Raw genomic sequence first — 25,584 nt, 5'->3', positions numbered from 1 at the left:
GGGATGACTTATTATTGCAAAGTTTGAATAAAATCAGAACATATAGTCTCAAAGTTGAGTTTCAAGGTATAATTATTCATTAAGGTTGGCTTGAAAGGTTCAAACGGTCCAAACAAAGTCTGCTTAAATCATGTTAAAAATTTCCATGCTTCCCAGGATTTCGCCTCAAGAAATTACTAAATCAATTCTAGAGACTTAAACTTTCATGCATCTTAGCTTTTCTAAGGAATTAAAAAATTCATGGTTCAGTTTACATATTTTATTAAGAGTAATATTCATGTCATATTTTAGCCAACATAGCAATTATTGAGATAATAGAACTTTGTTTATAATAAAGTTTAGCATAATTAACAAAAACGCAAATTTTTGAGCAAAATATAACTTAATCATTATTGGATAAGAAAAATGTTTTCTAAAAATAATAATTTCAATTTTTGGTCCCCTTACTTAAGATGAATAATGTCCCCATTGTTAAAAATATATATAGAAGGAATGAAAATATAGAAGTGAATAAATACTGTACACCAAGTAGGATCCCAGGAAAAGAAGGTGAGCCAAGTTTGATTGCTTAAATACCAAACTTTTCCTAGACAAATTCAATCTTAGACATGTACATATCTATTGCCATACTTCTTATTTTGAAAATTGTTCAATTTTATTAATGATTTCAACCTTTTGTTTTAGTATGCGAGAAATAGAAATATCCTAAAAGAACTTAAAACTAAAAATATCCTAAAAAAGAAAAATAAAGTAAAGACAAGATCCTCCCTTTTTATTTGTTTATAGACCCTCAGAATTTGACCCATCTTTTGCTTCATCATCATTTTTTTTCTTGAATAACCTTATTCTATCCTTTACATTGGAGTCCATGGATCGAATATAAAGTCTGGAAATTTAGGTGCAAAAACGAACCGGTTGTGAAATATTTTCTTAAAAGCATCTCTAATTGAGTCATCCTGAATTTTTAAGTATCTCTAATAAGCTCCTTGCTGTCACTGCATTTGTTGTAGTATGACAACACATCTTGAAGATTTGGGCTAGGCGAATAAGTTTAAAACGTTGGGGTAGTCATGTCAGGTTCAAGAATTGGTACGGTCTGTTCTGCCAAGTCAAGAATTTCGATTGGCTGCATAGGTTCTGGTTTTATAGGAATATCCTCTTCTTTAATGTCATTGTTTGATTCAACTTGCTTCTATAGAATAGAATTTCTTACTACTTGGACAAGGTCCAATTGATAATTGTACCTTGGCTATGTCATGTAGTCTTCACGTTTGCACAAATTGTAGCCTTCAAGCATAAAACTGTTATCTTAAAAGGGAAATAGGCTGGACCAGAATGTCTTGCGACACGAATTTGAATTTCTTTTAGAATTATTTTTTCCACATTAATGGTCTTTGTTGTCATAATTGAGTATAGCAATACCATGCATTCCACTGAAATCGTAGTCCCATGTGAGATAGGCATAAGACTAAAGTGGACAAAATAAAACCATACCTTTACTAATGGGATCAAGTATTCTTTGTGACAAGTATGAGAACTGTGTATTATCATAAAATTTCTTGCAATTTCTCCATATCAGTATTTTCCATTAAGGAAGAATATTCGTTGTTGATAAACGCCAAATGATACATGTTTTTACCCTAAATACTTAGCATATTTATGGATGTTTACTACTATATTTGTGGATTTTGGTGCTTTTAATCCGGTTATTTCATGTTTTGTACCCAGGAGAGCACCAAGAGTCAAAAGGAGCCAAAAACGAGCTAAAAAGGGACAAAACAGACCAAATCGAGAAGACCTACACGGCCTAAGCCTTGCCACACGGTCAGCTCACACGCCCGTGCTTTTCGAGGGTGTCAACCAAGGTTGACACGACTTACATGGCCTGGCCATTGAGCCCACAAGGCCGTGGTAATACATGGCCTGGCAACTACGTCACACGGCCGTGGCACACGGGCGTGTCCCTTTTTCAAGGAGTTGTATTCTACACGGAAAAAGGATACTTAGGGGGGAAGAAAGCCAATCAAAAGCCTATATAAACACCCTAAGATGACCTAGAAAGGGGTCTCTCCAGAACTTTTCTGGAACACAGAACCACACGTCGGGGATTACTTGAAGGAAGCCAGATGATCCATTTCAAAAGCCGGAGCTACTCCAAGACTGAAGATCTTTTTCAAAATTACTTCAGGGGTTTTAGAGTTTTCTTTACGTTTTGTTATTTTCATACTTTTGAGATGTACTCTTATTTTATTATGAACTAAATCCCTTAGATACTTAAGGGGGATAAAACCTATTATGGATCTTGTTATTATTATCTGAACTGTATGATAAATATTTGATTTGTTCTTAATTATGTGTTCTTAATGCTTGAGTTAATATTCTGGGTATTAATTCATGATTTAATGTGCTTATGTAGAGGATGAATAGACCCTACCTAAGAGTAGATTTGGCATAATTAAGTGGAGTTGATCGAACGCCTAGAAATAGGGTTACGAGATTTTGCCGGATTAGGGTGAAACCTAATAAGGGGATCCATAGATCGAGTTAATGCAATCCTAGAGTGTTAATTACAGAAAAGTCTCGATTATTCAATCTAGGGATTAGATATTATTAGTCTTGAATAGGGATAATAACTTAACCTAGGGATCTCTATGTAACAAGTCAAGTGAATAAATCATCCGGTTCAGAGTCAGATAACAAGTGAAATCTAGGTGGATTCCTCCTTGGGTGTCGTCTTTATTAATTGCTTCTCTTCAAGTCTTTTTCCAAATTCTCTCTTCACTTTAATTAAATTAGTTAATTAGTTTAGATAATTAGTTTAATAAATAAACCCTTTTATTCTTAGGCTAGATAAAAAAAAGATAGTTATTACTAGTACTTTTGGTTCCCTTGGGTACGATATCCCGATCTTGCCATTACTATTCTATTGTTCGATAGGTGCGCTTGCCTTTTCGTCATGATAATAGTTAGTCAAGGTTTGATCTTCATTATAAATATTTATTACTTGTTACGAATCATTGCGATCAAGTTTTTGGCGCCGTTTCCGGGGAACTGAAATATTAGGAAGACTAAATTTTTATTACTTTAGCCATTTATTTTTCTTGCAATTTTATTTTATTTTCTTATTTATTAATTTACTTTTTCTTTCTCTTGGCAGGTTTTTATAGTTTATGACTAGAAGAAACCCGTCAGGACCTTTACTTTTTGACGAAGAAATTGATCGAACAGTTCGTAGAAATCAAAGAGAAATAAGGCATAGTTTAAGATACACAGAAAACGAACAAGAAGACAATTCTCAACCTCCAACTGATGAGATGGCTGAAAACCAAGACAATTAGCTGCCTCCTGCAATTGCAGCTAATCAAAATCCTACTCCACGTACTATGTATGACTATGCTAAACCCTCTTTAACAAGAATTGAATCAAGTATAGTTAGACTTGCTATTGCTGCGAATAATTTTGAATTAAAACCTAACACTATTCAGATGATACAGCAATTTGTTCAGTTTGATGGCTTGCAAGATGAAGATCCCAACACTCACTTAACAAATTTCCTGGAATTTTGCGATACATTCAAAATCAATGGCATTTCTGATGATGCCATTCATCTTCGGTTATTTCCCTTCTTATTGAGAAACAAAGCTAAACAGTGGTTAAACTCGTTACCACGAGGGTCTATCACTACTTGGGAGCAAATGACCAAGAAATTTTTACTAAAATATTTTTCGCCGGCTAAAACGGCTAAATTATACAATGATATCTCTTCTTTTGTGCAGATGGACTTAGCAACACTTTACGATGCATGGGAGAGATACAAGGATCTATTGAGAAGGTGCCCCCACCATGGGTTACCTCAATGGTTGCAAGTTTAAACGTTCTACAATGGTGTGAATGTGACACCCCTAATTTGACCCTAGTCGAAAGTGGTTTTGGAACCCCAAAACCGAGTCACAAAAATAATCAGATGTTATATTTTGTGCTTATTGAATGTGGAATTTGTATGTGCGAATATTTCGTGCCTTGATTTTATCAAGGCGGTGTTAATTTATAAGAAAGGACCCATGTGATAAGACTTGAAAATGTGATAGGTGAAATTTAAAGTGGCCAAATAATGCATGAGTTATTGACATGAGGGACTTGCATGTCAAATGGACCACTTTTAATTAGTGGCCGGCCATAATGATAGTTGATAGATATTATATGCATTTTATTTTAGCATGATAATAGTTAATGGCTTTATATTATGGAAGAAAGAATAATTAAAAGAAGGAAAGAGTGATAGAAACAAGGTATGTCCATCTTTCTTTTCTCCATTGCCGTAACTAGTGAAAGAAAAAAAAAGGAGAAGAAGAAGCCAAGGCATTCGGCCATGGTTAGTTCATAAATCAAAGGTATGTTAATGTGATTTTTATGTAATTGTTCATGAATTTAAACCATAGTGCATGTGTGAAAATTTGATGTTTTAATTTAGACTTATGAAGGTGAATTTCATGTGATTGACTTAGTTGAGAACCTAAGAAAATATGATAGGGGAATATGTAAGGATCAAATGATAACAAAGTGAGGAAACTTGGGTTTGCATGTCAAATCACCCAAACCTCAAGTAGTGGCCGGCCAAGCAAGGATGGTTCTTCCATTAAGTTGAATTTTTAATGATGCTTTTATTAGTAAATGATTAAAATAGATCAAAAAAAAAAGAAAGGGGGAATAAAATAAGAAAGCAAGAGAAAGTCTTCATCTTCTTTCTTTTCTTGAAGTGCCGTGAGCTAGGGAAGGAGGGGAGACTTCATTGTTTTTGGGTTCTAGCCGAAACTAAAGAAAGAAAAAGGGGAAAGTGTTTTGGGAATGTTCAGTCTTTTGGAGGCCAATTTCTAAGGTAATTTCATTGTAATTTTGTTAAATTTTGATGAATACGAGCTTCACTTCTTTATCTAGCCGAAACCCATTTGCTAATTTTGGTCTAAGTGGCGTATTAAGTTCGGTTCATGTGTTTTTGAGCTAGGGATTTGTTTTTAAAGTTAAAAGTTGCTGGATAAGTGTTGGATGGACTTGATAATGTTAAAATTATTGAGTGTGTAAAGTAATAAGTTTAGTTTATGATTGGGAGCTTAAATTTAGCTCAAATTTAACTCAATTTCTTATATTAAGCATTTCGGCTATGGTGTGGATTGCATAAAATTTGAAGTATTTGATGTTTGAGAGTTCTAAATAGTTAATTATTAAGTGAGGCTTAGTAATTTTGTGTTAAAGATGAATTTCATTACTAAAAGTGGTATTCGGCTATGTGGCATTGTGTTAAATTTTGGATGTTGTTTTTTTTTATTTTAAATTGACTATTAAGTAAGCTTTAAGGTTGTTAAATGGTAAAAAGAGACTTGAGAGTGATGTTTAGGTAGCTTTCGGCCTTATAGTGAATTATGATTGTTAAAGGATGGACTTAAGTTGTGTATATGGGATTTAACCTTGCCGATTATGTGTTAACAAGGTGAAAATGGTTATGTTGCGTTAATAGAGTGCCGAATGTGAATTTGGTGTTAAGCTATATTTGAATACTTGGTTGAATGATTTTTTATATACCCGAAATAAGGTGCATGAATTATGGATTAGTAATGATTTGAATTTGTTTAAATCTAGCTCAAGAACAAAGGACACCAACTTCGGATAGGGGAAAAGAGAAAGTAGTTGAATAGCCGATTTGTACTAAGTCGATCAAATTCAAGGTAAGTTCTTAAGTATTTGAGTTTGATTCCTTTGTAAGTTTTAAGTGTTTAAACGTTGAGTAAATTCAATTATAATAGGACATGATGAGTTGATTTAATAAGATATGATGTGGCCATGATATGTTCTAAGCTCAAATGGTAAGTTCTTAAGTGTTTGAGCTTGGGAATTTAAGGGTAATTTGAAATAGTCTGCTTCGGACAGCAGCAGTAACGTGACTTTAGAAAATCACCATAAATTTATGGACTTGAATTAGAGGCTGAATGAGACATGAAATTAAAGCTTAATGAGTCTAGTTTCTTATAAAAGAAACCATGTAAGCAAAGGAATTTCCGATAATGAGATATTTAAAGTTGTGTGAGACGGTGTCAGAATGACTCCGAAATCCCCTGTTCTGTTTTTAGAAAATCATTATAAATTGTACAAAAATGGTTATAAGATAAAATTTATATGCTTAGACTCCTTAATGAGTCTAGTTTCAAATGAAATCAAATACAACACATTTTGAATTCTGTAAAATGAGAAATTTGATTCGTAGTGAAGAATGGTCAGATTAGTCAAACAGTGAAACAGGGGAAACTTTAAGAAAACTCTGGTATTGATTGGCCAAACCTAAAATTCTGGAAATTTTATGGGTGGAAGATATACGAGTCTATATTCAGGAAAAATTAACGGAAAGTGATTTGGAGTTTTGTAGCTCCAGTTATAAATAATTTAGTGACTATTGCTCAGGAAAAACAGCTTGTGCTGAATTTGAGATTATGTTGTGAACCTTGATAAACTTGTTTTAGTTGCTCACAAGCTATTGATTAAACCCATACTTGAATTCTAAATCGTGATATTGTAAGTTTTCGAGTAATGGGACTTAAATTATGATTCGATTAGATTATGTCTTAAGTAAATCAAAATCATGCTCTTATATGTGGCTATTGAGCCGAAATTGTAAATGTGATAAGTGTCTTGTGTTTGAGCTTTGGAAATGAAAATGAAATATGAATGTGTCATGATTTATTGTTAAATGTGCATGGTTATTCGAATGATGTCCGGGCTAAGTCCCGAAGGCTTTGTGCTAAGTGACCATATCCGGACTAAGATCCGAAGGCATTTGTGCGAGATACTAATTCCGGGCTAAGCTCGAAGGCATTTGTGCGAGTTACTATAACCGGGCTATGTCCCGAAGGCATTTGAACGAGTAGCTATATCCGGTTAAATTCCGAAGGTATGTGATTTGGGAATGAATGATCTTGCTGTAAAAATTTCAGTTAATACGCTTGAAACATCCCAACATTGAGGTATGTTTCGTATGTGCTTTGAATTAGTTGAGCCCTTACAAATAAGTATTCGCTCAGTTGATAAATGAGCTACCGGCCTTTGGCTAAGTTGATCTTTGTGTATGAATAAAAGGGTTGGTAATGTGAAAGTGTATATATGTGATAAGGCCTAATGGCCGATGTGATGAATGTGAAAGTGTATATATGTGATAAGGCCTAATGGCCGATGTGATGAATGTGAAAGTGTATATATGTAACAGGGCCGAGTGGCCAACGTGATGGATGTGAAAGTGTATAAATGTGATAAGTCCCGAAGGGCATTTGTGTCAGCACTATATCCGGGTTAAATCCCCGCAGGCTTTATGCGAGAATATTATCACTGATTAAGGTCCATAAGCTTCGTGCTCGTACTATATCCGAGCTCTAAAGACCCGATGACTACGTGTGGAGATTATGTCCGGGTAAGACTTCGTAATAAGAATTGCTTATAAATATATTCAATGCGAAAGGTTCAACAGGTATGTACTCCAAGTTTATATGTGAGCTTGATTTGCACTAAATCATAAGGTAGTTATGTGATGCATACGAGAGCAATCTATGAGACTATTCCTATGATTATGTAACATCGGATCAGTGTGAGAGGTGATGTGAAATCATACGATATATCTATGTCACATGAGCTCACTTTTATGTGAAAGTTTATCTGCCTATTGTATATGATGAGACGTGCATATTCGGTAAAAGGGATGGTATGCCCGAAGGAAGAGTGAAATAAAAATACGAACAACTATGTTATAATTTGATTGTTATCTGTTGACACTGCTTAAAACTTACTAAGCATTGTAATGCTTACTCCGTTTACTCTGTTTCCTCTGTTTTATAGATCTCATTGCGAAGCTACAGGCTCGGGGATCGTCAGCAACTAGTCACACTATCACTATCCACTGTTTGGTACTGCTATGTTTTGGATTATCTTATGGCATGTATAAAATAGACTAGTGGCGGAAGAATATTTTGGTTAATGTATATAGCCATGCGAAAATGGCTTATATATGTTTGAGCATAATGTTATAATCATTTGGTATGGAATGGTTAATCACTATCATAATTTGTGCTATTTATGCTAAAAGGGCTAGTTGAATCATGGAAACTATGAAATAGGTAAAGTCTACCTTAAAGGCAGATGCTGGCAGCAGCAGTGATGTAGATTTGGAAAATCACTAAAAATAGTAGGATTGGAATTAAATGATGAATAAATTATGTAAACGAACCTTGATGAATCTATTTTCATATGAAAGTAACGAAACGATCATATGGACAGTATGTTAATAGATATTCAGGTTCTCGTGAGACAGGACCAGAACGGTTTCCGGATTCCCTGTTCCGACTTTGGAAATTCATTATAAATTAACCAGAGATAATTAGGAGTCATGCCATATATTTATAGATTCCTCTCTGAGTCTAGTTTCTATAGAAACAAACGGCATCAGTATTGAAGCTCTGTGCAGGGAGATGTCTAAGTCGTAATGTGCAAAGGTCAGTGTAGTCGATCCCTGTAACATGGGAGATTTTGACTAATAAACTGTACTAATTGGCCCGACCAAAAATTCTATAAAAAAATATGTAGATGGAAATATGAGTCTAGTTTCAGAAACAAATTACAAAACTGATTTTCGAGTTGTGAAACTCAAGATATGATTTTTAAGGTGACAGTGTCGCAGTTAGCCAACTGCCTGGAAAATTTTAAAATGGATTGCGATAGTAAGCGAATTTAGTCTGTGAACCCCTCGTGTCCGACTCCAGCAACGGTCTCGGGTCCGGGGTGTTACAGTGAATCCCTCGACAAGACAAATGATTGATGCTGCTACTGGCGGAACTATCAATAATAAAACACCGAACGATGCCTACTAATTCATAGAGGAGATGTCACTGAACAACTATCAGTGGCAAGTCATGAGGACTAAGCCAACAAAAACAACCGACGTTTATAACATCGATTCAGTCACCATGCTCTCTAATCAGGTAGAACTTCTCAATAAAAAGATTGATAGTTTTCTTGGTTCTACGCAGGTACATCCAGTAATGATGTGTGACTCAAGCGGAGGAGGTGTGCATACAAACTACCAATCCTTCAATCCTACAACTGAAGAAGAATAAGTCAACTATATGGGTAATAATAACTTTAGATCTCAAAATAACCCATACAGTAATACCTGTAATGCAGGTTTGAAGAACCACCCAAAATTTTCCTTGGAGGTCAAGGGAATTAAAAGCCACAAAATCTTCAGGGTTTTCAACAGCCACCTTATCACCAAGAGAAGAAGCCGAACCTTGAAGAGATGCTCTCTAAATTCATCTCGGTGTCAGAAACCTGTTTTCAAAATACCAAGACTGCACTTAAGAATCAGCAAGCATCAATCTAAGGACTCAAAACTCAGATACGCCAGCTGTCCAAACTAATCTCCGAAAGACCACAAGGTAGCCTACCAAGTAATACTGAACCTAATCCGAGGGAACACCTCAATGCAATTAGCGCTCAAAATAAGGACAGACTTGTTATACCTGAGCCAGAAATACAGCAAAACAACACAATGAACAAAGGACGAGAAGAGGTAAATGATAATGATCCCAAACAGGTAAGTACGAAGCATGAACCTCGTGTGCCATATCCTAAAGCGATGATGAAGGACAGAACAGAAGAATAATTCGGTAAGTTTGTCAAACTCTTAAAGAAATTACATATTAACTTACCCTTTATTGAAGTTCTTTCATAGATGCCCAACTCAGCAAAATTATTAAAGGAACTTCTGAGCAATAAAAGGAAATTAGACACTACATCGCATGTGGAACTCAATGCAGTCTGTTCAGCTGTTCTAAAGAATAAGCTACCTAAAAAATTGTAAGATCCAGGGAGTTTTACAATTCCTTGCTTAATTGGTAGTTTATCTATGAATAATGCTTTAGCTGATCTAGGGGCAAGTATAAATGTTATGCCCTATAAAATGTTTAAATGACTAGGTCTCGGTAAACCCAAACAGACTAGGATGAGCATACAATTGGCTGACAAAACAGTTAGATTTCCTAAGGGTATTATTGAAGATGTTCTCGTTAAAATTGATAAATTTATTTACCCAGTAGACTTTGTTGTCTTAGATATGGATGAGGATAACGAGGTACCTTTAATTTTAGGATGACCCTTTTTAGCAACTACTAGAACCATTATTACTGTAGGCACAGGGGAGCTAACACTTTGTGCAGGTGACGACGCAGTAACACTCCAAGCACGAGACTCAGTCAAAACCCCTAAGACTCAGGATAATGCTACAAACACTGTCGATGATAAAACTAATATTCAATCATCCTTGCAGGAACCTCCTCGAACAAAGACAACAGAGACAGTACGCTACTATCATGAAGAGAACAAAGACGTCCATGAAAAACGAAGACTACCGATAGAGGAGCTAAACGAATGGCGAGAACACAAATCGAGAACACATGATAAATTGAAACTACACAAAAACAAGCCCGATACCTCTCCTAATCAACTTCAGGTCAACGATATAGTCTTACTAGATGCCGTTGATCCTCACATTGTCACTACCACACCAAATGAGAAAATCCCTCTTACGGTACTCAGTATTTTTCCATTCGGTACAGTGGAGGTGAGTCATCCCAAGTTCGGCACTTTCAAGGTAAACAACACCCGTTTAAAACCTTATTTTAAAACTGACAACAGGAATGAGGAGTATGAACTCCTGAAACCACCATGATCATTCAACAGAGAGGTAAGTCGAGCTTAGACTATAAATAAGCACTTCTCGAGAGGTAACCCGTGCACTAACATATTTTGATTTCTTTATTTTTTAATTTCTAACACTTTGAATCATTAACTTAATCTTTGAATTGCACAGTTTTTCAGCATACACGGCCAGGCACACGGGCGTGCCTAAAGCTATGGCCAAACAGGGGAAGAGACATGGCCGTACGAGACGGCCATGTTGAAGCAGGACATGATTTCCCCAAAAAATGAGGTGCGATAAATCCTCACGGCCATGCGACATGGCCGTGGGTGAACTTGATACGAAGAACACGGGTGTGGGATAGAAAACCATGGGTGTGCCATGGACAAGGCTCGATTTTGTTTCTTCGACACGGGCATGCGACACGCCCATGCCATTAAACCGTGGACAACAGTATACGGGTGTGCTACCATAAAACATGGGCGTGGGAGAAGCGCACAAACCTAGGCACGACCGTGCGACATGGCCGTGTGCCACACACGCCCAAGACACACGAGCGTGTGATAGTAGCCGGGCACGACCACATTTGAAAATTTTGAAAAACACGGGCTACCTCAAGCATTCGGGCGTGCCCCTAGGCCGTGTGCCCCTCCCTTATATAAACAAACCACTGTTCATATTCTTCCTCCTTTCAAAACCCCATCCGAAATCCACCCTCCCCAACCCCTACTCCCTATTCTGGCCACTATTCCCTAGATTCTCACTTCCCCAACCCTCAAAACACCCTCAAAGTCACTCCACTTTCATTAATCCTCATTTTCCCCTCCCTATGCCCTCTATTTTTCCAACCACACGGTTTCCTCTCCGCGTCACACGCCCGTGCTCGCTATTACACGCCCGTGCACCGCCTTACAACAGCCCTTGGTTCACTTTCTTAACCTTGTTTTTCCAATTTGTGTTGTTACATTAGTACTTTTCATGCTTTACATAGATATTGTTACTATTACAAATATGTTTTAGACAAGTTAAGAATTTGCTTTAGAATTTTCTATATTTGAGTTATTTAAAACACTAAATAGCATATACTAGTTCTAAGCCTATTGCTTAACTATTGATGTATCTTAGATTCTATCAATGCTCATATATTTTCAGGTACATTATGTCATCATCGAGAGGAAAGAAGGCCGTAGTCCCATCCTCAAAGAGACGTAGGGGATCGGGTTCTTCCTCAGTATGAGCTACAGCCAAAGTTCGGCACCCGTTCCTTGAATTTCCACAAGCATCGTAGGAGGAGCTATTTCAAATACTACGCGCACCACCCATCACCACAAGTCATTGCATCGACTAGGCTGCCGTAGAGCAAGTCCAGCTCGCTGATGCCATCTGCGCCCTCCTGTCTATAGACCCATAGGAACGGTTCTTCACTATTACCGAGACCAATTATTTAAAGCTAACCTTAGAATTATGCTCTACTTTTCATTTACAGGTGGTGATAACGAACAATAATGACCCAGGCACCATTCACTTCCGATTAGGCGGTCTAGTTCGTGAGATGAGTGTCCCAGAGTTTGGAGTTGCTCTGGGACTTTACACCGATGAGTTTATGGAGGAGGAGGACATGAATGCACTACCACACAATATCCATATCTCCCTCCCCTTGTGCTGGAAGGCTTTGGCACCACTCTCTTCCAACTACGACCCCAATCGCTCGAAGGCCTCAGCTCTTCCCCCTTCCCTCCAATATCACCATGCCATATTGGCTCACACATTGACCGGGAGCAAAGAGAGCACCGACGTTGTCATCACCTATGACGCCTACTATTTATGGTGCATGGCGAATGCACACATGACTGACTTGGCCTACTTCATTGCTTTCGCCATTCACCATTAAACCAAGCGGCATAGGAAGGGAGTGGTCTTCATCGGCCCCTACGTGACTCGCCTTGCCAGACACTTCGGCCTCCTTAACACCGCGGCCCAATCATCAGCGCTTACACTGATAGGTCAAATGTCCCTACAGGGCATCACGACTATGTTACACATGCGGATGATCGAGCACCGACGTGGGACTGACACTCCTCAGTACCGTCTCTCTCATGCCATTGACAAGGAGGATCTTTAGGACATTCCTGATGATGTTCCCCCACAGCACGAGGAGCCTTCAACCGTGCCACCTAGGGAACGACTAGTTCCTGTGGCTGCTTCATTGGCACATCTTTCTGACTGACTCACCCATTTCGAGCAGTACTGCACTATGCAGTTTGAGATGATCCACGAGCGAGATTGGCGACGGGACCAATAGATGGACGATATGCAGGCCATGATGCAGCAGCTGTGCCAGCACTTCCACATTGCACCTCCATCACCACCACCTGAGGGCCCCACCGACGAGGATCATTGAATCCTCATATTTTATTTTTATTTTTATTTTATTTATTTTATTCTTATTTTTCTTTTGATTATTATTTTCATTTCAATTTTTTTATTTTGAAAGACATATCTATATTAGTAAATTTTCCATTTTCTGATATTTCTAACAAGTAATTCCACTACACTCTCTTCCACACCAACTCTTAATAAGCTCTTTATTATTCTACAAACTTCCAAGCAAAGCTGCTAGGAATATTTTACGCAATGAGGGAACAAATAGGGAACAATACCTAACGAGTTCCATGTTCAACGACCCAATTTTTTCATCTAGCCAAGAACAGTGGCCGCTACCATTTTCCCCAAACACTCCAGCCTTAGAATCAAGCTCCGCATCCTTCTAACAGGGAGTTTCACCTCTTTCCCTCTTATGATTTTCTTTATGTTGACTAGTCTATCTTTGTACATTGAGGGCAATGTACATCCTAAGTGTGGGGGTGAACATGGAACCTAACTTTTTGCATTATTCTCAAATCCCTGAATTTGGTCTTGTGCTTAAGTGATTTTCTCATAATATTGATAGAATGAATTTTGATTGATCTATAACTATTGTTGGTATGTCATGAATTAGACCATGGGAATTATGCATGATTATTTGATTATAGGACATTAAAAAATCGAGCATGATAAGTTGATATTTTGAGAACTAAAATTTTTAGATTATTTTCCTAAATTGAGGTATTATCTTGAAATCTTAAGTATACAGGAATGACATCAAAAACCCAAATTTTTGGTGAGATTTTTGAGCCTTTTGAGCATATAGCTTTCTTTCTTGCTCACTTTTTTTTGTTGTTTGAGTGTGTCAACATTGAACTGTTAGTCTAGAACTTGCTTCGATTATACATGTCAAGACCACACGTATGATTCGATATACTGACATGATAAAGGCACTTAGGATTTAACCCATTGACTCCATAAAAAGCCTTTCCACATAATTAAACCCTTAGTGAACCCCTTTTGAACATATTAACCTTTTTCTTTGATTAACCCTCATCACTAACCCATTAACCCATTATTGTTGAAATCCTCTTACTTATTTTGACCCTTTTTATCGAGATTGAATTTAATATTGTTACCTCACTATGTTCACCATTTTTTGTTACTGAATCATGAAGTTTGATTTCCATATTGTATCAACTTGATTTGTTCTTTAAAAAAAATGTGTGTAGTTCTCAGCAAGCTAAAGTTGTCATGAACTCATGTAAAATAATTCTAGCTATTTATTTGTGATTTAGTAATTAAGTTTTTGATAGTGGGGTAACATATTGAAATTATCTCGATTCTAACCCCTGTTCTTCTACCTGTATCCATACTTGTAACCTAAACCCCATTACAACCATGCAAAGACCTTTTGATTAGTGTATCATATCATTTACAAGTGGTGGAGATTTGATTTTCAGGCAAGCATATGGTAATAACTTTTCATGTTAGACAATCGAGTGCTTAATCTTGATCCTTAAACACTTTGAGTGATTTGAGTGAATCTTTAGTGAGGATTTCATCTCTTGCGTATTTAGGACTAAAGTTAATTACTAAAAGGAAGGATCTTACCTATAATTTTATTATCGAAATATCCGATTTTGATTGTTTGAGGCTTTAATGCCCCTATAGTTAAATTCTCACTGTATAATTTTCCATGGAATAGTTTGTAACATTATCAATATTGATTATGTGATTCAAAAGAATAAATTCTAGCAGTAAGTGAGAATTTTGCTTGAGGACAAGCAAATGCTTAAGTGTGGGGGTATTTGATAAACGCCAAATGATACATGTTTTTACCTCAAATACTTAGCATATTTATGGATGTTTACTACTAGATTTGTGGATTTTGGTGCTTTTAATCTGGTTTTGTACCCACGAGAGCACCAAGAGTCAAAAGGAGCCAAAAACAAGCTAAAAAGGGATAAAACTGACCAAATCAAGAAGACCCACACGACCTAAGCCTTGCCACACGGGTAGCTCACACGCCCGTGCCTTTCGAGGGTGACGACCAAGGTTTATATGACTCACACGTCCTGGCCATTAAGCCCACACGACCGTGGCAATTTAACGGATCGCACACGGGCATGTCCCTTTTTCAAGAAGTTGTATTCTACACAGAAAAAGGATACTTAAGGGGGAAGAAAGCCAATCAAAAGCCTATATAAACATCCTAAGTATGACTTAGAAAGGGGGCTCTCCAGAACTTTTCTAGAACACAGAACCACACGCCGGGGATTACTTGAAGGAAGCCAGATGATCCATCTCAAAAGCCAGAGCTACTCCAAGACTGAAGATCTCTCTCAGAATTCCTTCAGGGGTTTTAGAGTTTTCTTTATGTTTTGTTATTTTCATCCTTTTGAGATGTACTCTTATTTTATTATGAACTAAACCCCTTAGATACCTAAGGGGGATAAAACCTATGATGGATCTTGTTATTATTATCTGAACTGTATGATAAATACTTGATTTGTTCTTAATTATGTGTTTTTAATGCTTGAGTTAATATTCTGAGTATTAATTCATGATTTGATGTGCTTATACAGAGGAGGAATAGACCCTGCCTAAGAATAGATTTGGCACAATTAAGCAGAGTTGATCGAACGCCTAGAAATAAGGTTACGAGATTTTTCCAGATTAGGGTGAAACCTAATAAGGGGATCCATAGATTGAGTTAATGTAATCCTAGAATGTTAATTAGAGAAAAGTCTCGGTTATTCAATCTAGGGATTAGATGTTTTTAGTCTTGAATAGGGATAATAACTTAACTTAGGGATCTCTACGGAAGAAGTCAAGTGAATAAATCGTCCGGTTCAGAGTCAGATAACAAGTGAAATCTAGGTGGATTCCTCCTTGGGTGTCGTCTTTATTAATTGCTTATCTTCAAGTTTTTTTCCAAATTCTCTCTTCGCTTTAATTAAATTAGTTAATTAGTTTAATAAACAAACCCTTTTATTCTTAGGTTAGATAATAAAAAGATAGTTATTACTAGTACTTTTGGTTCTCTTGGGTACGATATCCCGATCTTGCCATTACTATACTATTGTTCGATAGGTACGCTTGCCTTTTCATCGCGATAATAGTTAGTCTAGGTTTGATCTTCATTATAAAGATTTATTACTTGTTACGAATCACTGCGATCAATTGTCTTTGAAATAAGGAATTGATAAAATTCATTAATGGAACTTGGGTTTAAAGGTATCTTAACTCCTCGGATGAAAACTTATGTTAAAGCACTTGAGGTCAAATTCGTATAAAATTCCTGAATTAACTCATCGTCCGAATTCGACCTTTTATCACAAATCACTTCCCACTTTAAAGTTTCAGCAACTTTTATAATGCTCGCCATGAAATCAGTGTAGTTACTTTTTCCCCAGGTAAAACCTTTCTCTGGAAAAATTTGTTGTTTCTAAAATATGCTCTCATATCTTGCCTTAGCTTCTTCGGAATAGAACTTGTCTTGTGATTCTTCAATTTGGACAAATGCTCAAGTTCTTTTATGAGGCAGGATTCAACCTGAACATCACATAAGAACGAGACAAGTAATAATTTCCCAAAATTTAATTAGAATAAAATATTAACAATTTATGTAGAATTGAAAAGTTAAATAATCATTAAATTAAAAAACCACGGGAGTTAGGTGAGATGGCAAGGGTCTCTCCTACCTTAACTAGTGGTCGAAGGTTTGATCCTTGCATTGGGTATGGAGCAGTTTTAAAATACGTGGCTAGCATCTACCCCCTTAATGGGCCTACAGAATACGGAGGATTAGTTACTGTGCTCGCTCCTATAGATACCTTGAGAAATAAAAAAATTAAAATTAAAATTTTAGAAAGAAATTTCTTACCACCTTTGTTTAGAATTGATGAAAACACAATGGATGAGTTGATGGTTGTGAGGGGTAAGTTTAAGGGTGGCTAATGGTAGGTTGTGTGGTGGAATTAGGTGGTGTGTCGACATTTGGTGGCTACTAGTAAATGGTTGAATGGTGGCTTAAAGGGTGCAACAAGGTGCAAAATTTTGGGGCAGCGGCTTGGTGCGAGGGAAACAAGGGCTTGTGGCTACTGTGGAGGATGGCCAAGTCGCGTGCCTACTATTGCTAGTAACAAGGGATGTGTGGTGCAAGGTGGGAGAGGATGCAAGATGCTGCTCGGTGGCGGTGGAGAGAAAAAGGGAAAGGGTGAGGCCGGTGATGGTAGGTGTAATTGCCTGATTTTGGGCCTAGTCTGTGACAGCCCAAAGTTGACCCTAGTCGGGAAGTGGTTTCGGGACCGCTAAACTGAGTCACCGAAATGTTTGAATGTGATACTTATTGCCTAGAATATGTAATTATGAATGTGTGAAAATTTCAAGCTTCAATTTGGTTGATTTCATGTGAATTTAGTCAATAGGACTTATGTAAGAAAATTCTAAAATGTGATAGGTCAATGTGTGAGGACCTATTAGTGCATGTGGACAAAGGGGGGACTTGCATGTCAAATTCCCCCCCTACTAGTAGTGGCCGGCCATGACAAGCATGGTAGACCAAGTTTGATGGCCAAGACATGTCATAGACATGTTTTGTTGGTGCATCATGGGTGGAAAAAAATAAAATAATAGGCATGGAAATTAAATAATGAAAAGGAGTATGATGAATACACAAAAAAAAAAGTGTGTAGTTGATTCTTTCCCCCCCCCCATTGCCGTGAGCTAAAGAAAAGAGAGGAGAAGATCTTTGTTCATCCTTTTCTCACCTTCATTTAGCCTAAATTAGAAAGAAAAACAAAGAAAAAAATTTCTCATCCTTTGGTTCATCCTTGGCCAAAAATTTTAAGGAGGAAAGAAGAAGAAAGGTGAAGAGATTCGGCCATGCATGTAGCTAGGCTAAGGTATGTTTGATGATGTTCCATGAGATGCATGCATGTTTTAGTTGTTAGCTTGAGTTCTACCTAGCCCATGGTCTAAATCTTGCTATGTGATGGAAATGGCACTTGACCATGGATGCATCATTCTTGGTTGATGTTTGATGTTGTGGTGATGAGGCATGAGGATGAGTTAAGATTCGGCCTAGGTGGAGGTCGTGTTAATGCCATTGCATGCAAAATATGAAGCTTGTTAATGATGCATGTGATGATGGCTTGATGATTCTTGAACCTCCTTTTTAGCATTTTTGTGTGAGCACATATGTGCATTGGTTGCTAAATGGAGAAGAATCGGCTAGGAAGATGTGTGCTAAGGCCGAATGTAACTTTGCATGTTAATGAGCAATGCATGTGTTAAATTGATGAAAAGGGGGAGGATGCTTTACTAGTGTGTATATGTGTGTATTAAGTGTTGAAATCGACCCCAAAAATAGACATGCATATTCGGCCAAGGGGAAAGAAATTAGCTAATATGTTGTGTTGATGCATGATTTTTGCATGTATGAGACTTTAATGTCTAATGTATAAATATGGGCTAAGTGCCTTGTGTTCATCTTTTTGATGCCTAAATGATGAAATCAATTTATTTGTTTAATTAAGCTCAAGAGCAAAGGGGAAATAAATCCGATAAAGGGAAGGAAAAAGTGGTCGAATAGTTAGCGGAATCGTTCGACAACACCCGAGGTAAGTTCTTGAGTAAGAGAGCTTAAATTACGATGTGATTAAATCATGCTCTATGTGAGGCTATTGAGCCGAATGTGCAAGGACGATATGTGCCTTGTGTTTGAGTTTCGCAAATGAAAATGAAATATGAATGTGCCATGAATTATTGTTAGATGTGCATGATTAATTGAATGCTGTCTGGGCTAAGTCCCGAAGGCTTTGTGCTAAGTGAATATATCCGGACTAAGATCCGAAGGCATTTGTGCGAGATACAAATTCCGGGTTAAGCCCCGAAGGCCTTTGTGCGAGATACTAAATCCGGGTTAAGTCCCGAAGGCATTCGTGCGAGTTATTAAATCCGGGTTAAGTCCCGAAGGCATTCGTGCGAGTTATTAAATCCGGGTTAAGTCCCGAAGGCATTGTGTGAGTTACTAAAACCGGGCTATGTCCCGAAGGCATTTGAACGAGGAGCTATATCCGGTTAAATCCCGAAGGTACGTGATTTGGTAATGAATGAGCTTGCTGTAAAATTCCAGCGAATACTCGAAAAACATCCCAATATGGGGATATGTTACGTATGTGTTGAATTTAATCGAGCCCTTACAAATAAATGTTCGCTCAGTTGATAAACGAGCTACCGGCCTTCGGCTAAGTTAGTCTATTGTGTATGTACATAAGGGTTGTTAATGTTGTGAAGCAAGTTTGATATCGGTAAATTGCGTATTATGAAATATTTCGTTTAGCTAAATGTGTGTTATTCTTTGTTTATGCTGGAATTCCTTGCTCAAAACTTACTAAGCATAAATTGCTTACTCGTTATACTGCTCCTCTGTTTTATAGATTTTTGGTTCTCCAGCTATCGGACTCGGGATCTTGAAGTCGAAGTCGCCCACACTATCAAAGGCTCTTTTGGGTACTATTTTGGTTGAATTTTGATATGGCATGTATAGGACTACCCATTGTGGTTTTTCGAGTACTTTATGAAATGTATAAGTGTACAGCCATGCGAAAATGGCTTGTAGAAGTGGAGTATGGCATTAGACCATTCGTGTTTATGAATGTATAGATGGTTTCATGATGTAACTATAGTTGGAATGGAAGTGTTGAGCAAATGATCAGCCATTGGAATGGCTAAGTATGATCATATGTGGGCATATGTATGACAAGGCCCTAGTTGGTCCATGAAACCCCGAAAATAGGTAAGGTTTACTTTGAAAACAGAGGCTGACAGCAGCAGTGGTGTGGATTGGAAAAATCATAAGAATTCGTAGGAGTGGAATTAAATAGTAAATAAATTATGTAATCGAACCTTGATGAATCTACTTTCATATGCAAGTAACGAAACAGTCATATGAACAGTACAGTAAGAGAGATTCAGGTTCTTGTGGGACAGGGCCAGAACAGTTTCTGGATTCCCTGTTCCGACTTTGAAAATTCACTATAAATTTACCAGTGATAATTAGGAGTCATACCATATATGTATGGATTCCTCTCTGAGTATAGTTTCCATAGAAAGAAACGGCATCAGTATTGAAGCTCTGTGCAGAGAGATATCCAAGTCGTAATGGGAAAAGGTCAGCATAGTCGACCCCTGTAACATGGGAGACTTTGACTAATAAACTGTACTAATTGGCCCGACCAAAAATTCTAGAAAAAAATACATAGGTGGGGACATGAGTCTAGTTTCAGGGAAAAATCACAAAACTGATTTTCGAGTTGTGAAACTCAAGATATGATTTTTGAAGCGACTAGTACACAGACTGGGCAGTGTCTGGAAAAATTTTTCAAAGTTTGTTAACATCTCGTGTCCGACTCCGGTGTCGGTCTCGGGTTCGGGGTGTTACATTAAATTGGTATCAGAGCTACGGTTTAGTCGATTCTAGGACTACCGTAATGTGTTGGGTCTAGCTATACATGCCATTTTATGTGATTACTTGATAGTGTGGTGATTTCTGACAATTGTAAATGTGTTTATAGTAATGGATCCCGATCGTGACCGAGAGGTAGCTGATGATCTTGAGAGTGTAGCGCCTGCTCCCGCACAAGGGACAGTGCCGGCAGACTCTCAACCTAATGCTAGTAATCCGAATGATGAAGCTAGACAAGCATTCTATAGCGTGATGAATGATTGGTTCAACCAATACATTCGAACTAATATGGCTGTTCCACAACCTCCATTCTCGACAAATACTACCCCCGCACCTACAATACCGCCGGTAACGGACCAAATAAGGTCAAATAAGCCCCCAGTTGATAGAATCCGAAAACATGGGGCTACTGAATTTAAGGCTATGGATAGCGATGATGCCGAGCAAGCTGAATTTTGGCTGGACAACACTATCCGGGTACTCGATGAGCTATCCTGTACATCCGATGAATGCCTAAAGTGTGCCATCTCCTTGCTACGTGATTCTGCCTACTATTGGTGGAGTACTCTGACTTCTGTTGTGCCCCGAGAGCAAGTAACTTGGGAGTTTTTCCAAACTGAGTTTCGGAAAAAGTATATCAGTCAGAGATTTGTTGATCAAAAACGGAAGGAATTTCTTGAGCTTAAGCAAGGCTCCATGTCGGTTACTGATTACGAGCGAAAATTTGTTAGACTTAGCAAATACGCTCGGGAATGTGTTTCGTCCGAAGCTATTATGTGTAAACGCTTCGAGGATGGGCTGAATGAAGATAAAAAAATGTTCGTTGGCGTTCTTGAAATACGAGAGTTTGTGGTACTTGTTGAACGAGCTTGTAAAGCCGAAGAGCTTAGAAAAGAAAAGCAAAGAGTTGATGAGGGAACTGGAGAGTTTCGTAAAAGATCCTCGGGAAGGTCTCTTCAACAAGCATCGAAGAGATTTCGAGATGATGCGGGCCAGTTTAGAGGCACTTCGGGCCTTTTTAGACGAGATCGTGATCGACCCCCTGTGGGTACACGAGGCACTTCGGTCGCCAGTGTTGGGAATGAACGTCGAGATAGAACGAAATGTCGATATTGAGGTAAATGGCATTCGGGGAGTTGTAGATTCCCTGACCGCTCCTGATACAAGTGCGGATCAGTTGACCACTTCATTAAAGATTGCCCGAGGTTGTTTGAACAGAATGAAAATCAGAGTGGGAAACCGGGTGCTACCACTGCTCAAGGTAGACCATCTGGAAATACGGGCAATGCTAGTGGTGGTCAGAGAGGATCTAGAGATGATATAACCAGATCCGAAGCTCGTGCGCCTGCTAGAGCTTATGCTATACGTGCCCGCGAGGATGCTTCTTCGCCTGATGTTATTACCGGTACATTCACTCTCTTTGATACTAATGTAATTGCTTTGATTGACCCCGGTTCTACTCATTCTTACATATGTGAAACCTTAGCCTCCAGTAAGACTTTACCCATTGAGTCTACTGAGTTCGTAATTTGGGTGTCAAATCCCTTGGGTCGTTACGTGCTTGTCGACAAAGTGTGTAAGAAATGTCCCCTGGAAATTCGAGGTTCCTGTTTTCCGGCGAACTTGATGCTTTTGCCGTTTGATGAATTTGATGTTATCCTTGGTTTGGATTGGTTGACTGCGCATGATGCGGTTGTGAATTGCAAGAGCAAGACTATTGATTTGAGGTGTGCAAATAACGAAGTAATCCGAGTTGAATCTGCGGACTTGGAGGGGATGCCAGCTGTAATATCAGCAATGTTGGCACAAAAATATGTAAGAAGAGGGTGCGAAGCATACCTTGCGTATGTACTTGATGACAAAGAATTAGAAAAGAAACCCGAATCTGTGCCGGTGGTTTGTGAATACCCGGATGTTTTTCCGGAAGAATTGCCGGGTTTACCACCTGTTCGGGAGATAGAGTTTGGTATTGAGCTTGCACCTAGGACTACGCCGATTTCGATAGCCCCATATCGTATGGCACCAACCGAGTTAAAAGAGTTAAAAGCTCAGTTGCAAGAATTGACGGATAGAGGTTTTGCTCGACCAAGCTTCTCACCTTGGGGTGCACCAGTATTGTTCGTGAAGAAGAAGGACGGAACCATGAGGTTGTGTATTGACTATCGTCAACTGAATAAAGTGACGATAAAGAATAAATATCCGTTGCCGCGCATCGATGATTTGTACGACCAACTGAAGGGAGCCACAGTGTTCTCAAAAATAGATTTGAGATCGGGCTATTATCAGTTGCGAATTCGAGAATCGGACATACCAAAAACTGCCTTCTGAACGAGATATGGTCACTATGAATTATTAGTGATGCCGTTTGGGCTCACTAATGCCCCTGCGGTATTTATGGATTTGATGAATCGGATCTTCAGACCATATTTGGATCGGTTCGTAGTTGTGTTCATTGACGACATTTTGGTCTATTCAAGAGATGAGACCGAACATGCTGAGCATCTGAGGCTAGTGCTGCAAATTTTGCGGGAAAAGCAGTTATATGCTAAGTTCAGTAAGTGTGAGTTCTGGTTAAGAGAGGTTAGCTTCTTGGGTCATGTGGTATCCGCGTCGGGTATTCGAGTTGACCCGAACAAAATTTCAGCCATACTTGACTGGAAACCTCCGAGAAATATTACTGAGGTTCGGAGCTTTTTGGGGCTCGCCGGTTATTACTGACGATTTGTCAAAGGTTTCTCGATGATAGCCACACCAATGACGAAGCTACTTCAAAAGGACGTTAAGTTCGAATGGACGGATAAGTGTCAGAAAAGTTTTGATCAACTGAAAACTCACTTGACTGAAGCTCCAATTTTAGTGCAACCCGAATCGGGTAAAGAGTTTGTCATTTACAGTGACGCATCCCTACTTGGGTTGGGTTGCGTATTGATGCAAGACGGTCGAGTTGTGGCCTATGCGTCGAGACAATTGAAGCCACACGAGAGAAATTATCCGACCCATGATCTCGAACTAGCCGCCATCGTATTTGCTTTGAAAATATGGCGACATCATTTGTTTGGTGAGAAGTGCCATGTATTTTCGGATCACAAAAGTCTCAAATATTTGATGACTCAACGAGACTTGAATCTGCGACAAAGATGTTGGCTTGAGTTGTTGAAAGATTACGAGCTTGTCATTGATTACCACCCGGGAAAGGCTAACGTGGTTGCGGACGCCTTAAGTCGGAAGTCATTGTTTGCTTTACGAGCGATGAATGTGCGTTTGTCTGTTCTACCAGACAATGTGTTGCTAGCTGAATTGTACGTTTCTCAAATTGTGAGATTACACGGGGTACCTGTTTCTATCGTGTCGGATAGAGATCCGAGATTCACCTCACGATTTTGGAAGAAATTGCAAGAAGCTCTGGGTACCAAGCTGCATTTTAGCACTGCTTTTCACCCCCAAACCGATGGTCAATCCGAGCGGATAATTCAGATACTTGAGGATATGTTGAGATGCTGCATCCTCGAGTTCAGTAGTTCATGGGAACGGTATTTACCTTTGATTGAATTCGCTTACAACAATAGTTTTCAATCAAGTATTAAGATGGCACCTTACGAGGCTTTGTACGGTCGTAAATGCCGTACACCATTGTTTTGGACCGAGCTCGGTGAAAGTAAAATTTTCGGAGTTGATTTGATTAAAGATGCTGAACAGAAAGTAAAGGTAATCCGTGAAAGTCTGAAGGTAGCCACGGATCGTCAGAAGTCGTACGCAGATGTGAAACAAAAAGACATCGAGTATCAGGTGGGAGACAAAGTGTTCCTTAAGGTTTCACCTTGGAAAAAGATACTCAGGTTCGGCCGTAAGGGCAAGTTGAGCCCAAGATTCATTGGGCCGTACGAAATCTCCGAACGAGTTGGTCCGGTTGCGTATAGATTGATTTTGCCCCCGGAGCTTGAAAAGATTCATGACGTCTTTCATGTTTCGATGCTTCGACGCTATCGATCTGATCCATCGCATATAATTAGCCCATCAGAGGTTGAAATTCAAGTCGACATGAGCTATGAAGAAGAACCGATGCGTATCCTAGCTCGTGAAGTGAAGGAGTTGTGAAACAAAAGAGTTCCGCTAGTAAAGGTGTTATGGCTCAAACACGGGATCGAGGAAGCTACTTGGGAGACCGAGAGCTCGATGAAAGAACGATACCCAAACCTATTTACCGGTAAGATTTTCGGGGACGTAAATTCCTTAAGTGGGGGAGAGTTGTGACAGCCCAAAGTTGACCCTAGTCGGGAAGTGGTTTCGGGACCGCTAAACCGAGTCACCGAAATGTTTGAATGTGATACTTATTGCCTAGAATATGTAATTATGAATGTGTGAAAATTTCAAGCTTCAATTTGGTTGATTTCATGTGAATTTAGTCAATAGGACTTATGTGAGAAAATTCTAAAATGTGATAGGTCAATGTGTGAGGACCTATTAGTGCATGTGGACAAAGGGGGGACTTGCATGTCAAATTCCCCCCTACTAGTAGTGGCCGGCCATGACAAGCATGGTAGACCAAGTTTGATGGCCAAGACATGTCATAGACATGTTTTGTTGGTGCATCATGGGTGGAAAAAAATAAAATAATAGGCATGGAAATTAAATAATGAAAAGGAGTATGATGAATACACAAAAAAAAAGTGTGTAGTTGATTCTTTTCCCCCCCCCCATTGCCGTGAGCTAAAGAAAAGAGAGGAGAAGATCTTTGTTCATCCTTTTCTCACCTTCATTTAGCCTAAATTAGAAAGAAAAACAAAGAAAAAAATTTCTCATCCTTTGGTTCATCCTTGGCCAAAAATTTTAAGGAGGAAAGAAGAAGAAAGGTGAAGAGATTCGGCCATGCATGTAGCTAGGCTAAGGTATGTTTGATGATGTTCCATGAGATGCATGCATGTTTTAGTTGTTAGCTTGAGTTCTACCTAGCCCATGGTCTAAATCTTGCTATGTGATGGAAATGGCACTTGACCATGGATGCATCATTCTTGGTTGA

The 25,584-nt window shown here is 38.6% G+C and overlaps 1 non-coding gene across 1 annotated transcript; it reads right to left on the bottom strand.

The window, feature by feature from the left end:
- Nucleotides 1-3,744: 3,744 nt before the first annotated feature.
- Nucleotides 3,745-3,850, bottom strand: LOC121208795 (small nucleolar RNA R71). Its single transcript, XR_005903919.1, has one exon. It is a non-coding gene; the product is annotated as a small nucleolar RNA R71 (small nucleolar RNA).
- Nucleotides 3,851-25,584: the final 21,734 nt, after the last annotated feature.

Source organism: Gossypium hirsutum, chromosome A10, assembly GCF_007990345.1.
Source record: "Gossypium hirsutum isolate 1008001.06 chromosome A10, Gossypium_hirsutum_v2.1, whole genome shotgun sequence".
Taxonomy (NCBI): Eukaryota; Viridiplantae; Streptophyta; class Magnoliopsida; order Malvales; family Malvaceae; genus Gossypium; species Gossypium hirsutum.
The sequence above is the reverse complement of the archived record's forward strand: the minus strand, read 5'-3'. Positions and strand labels throughout refer to the sequence as shown.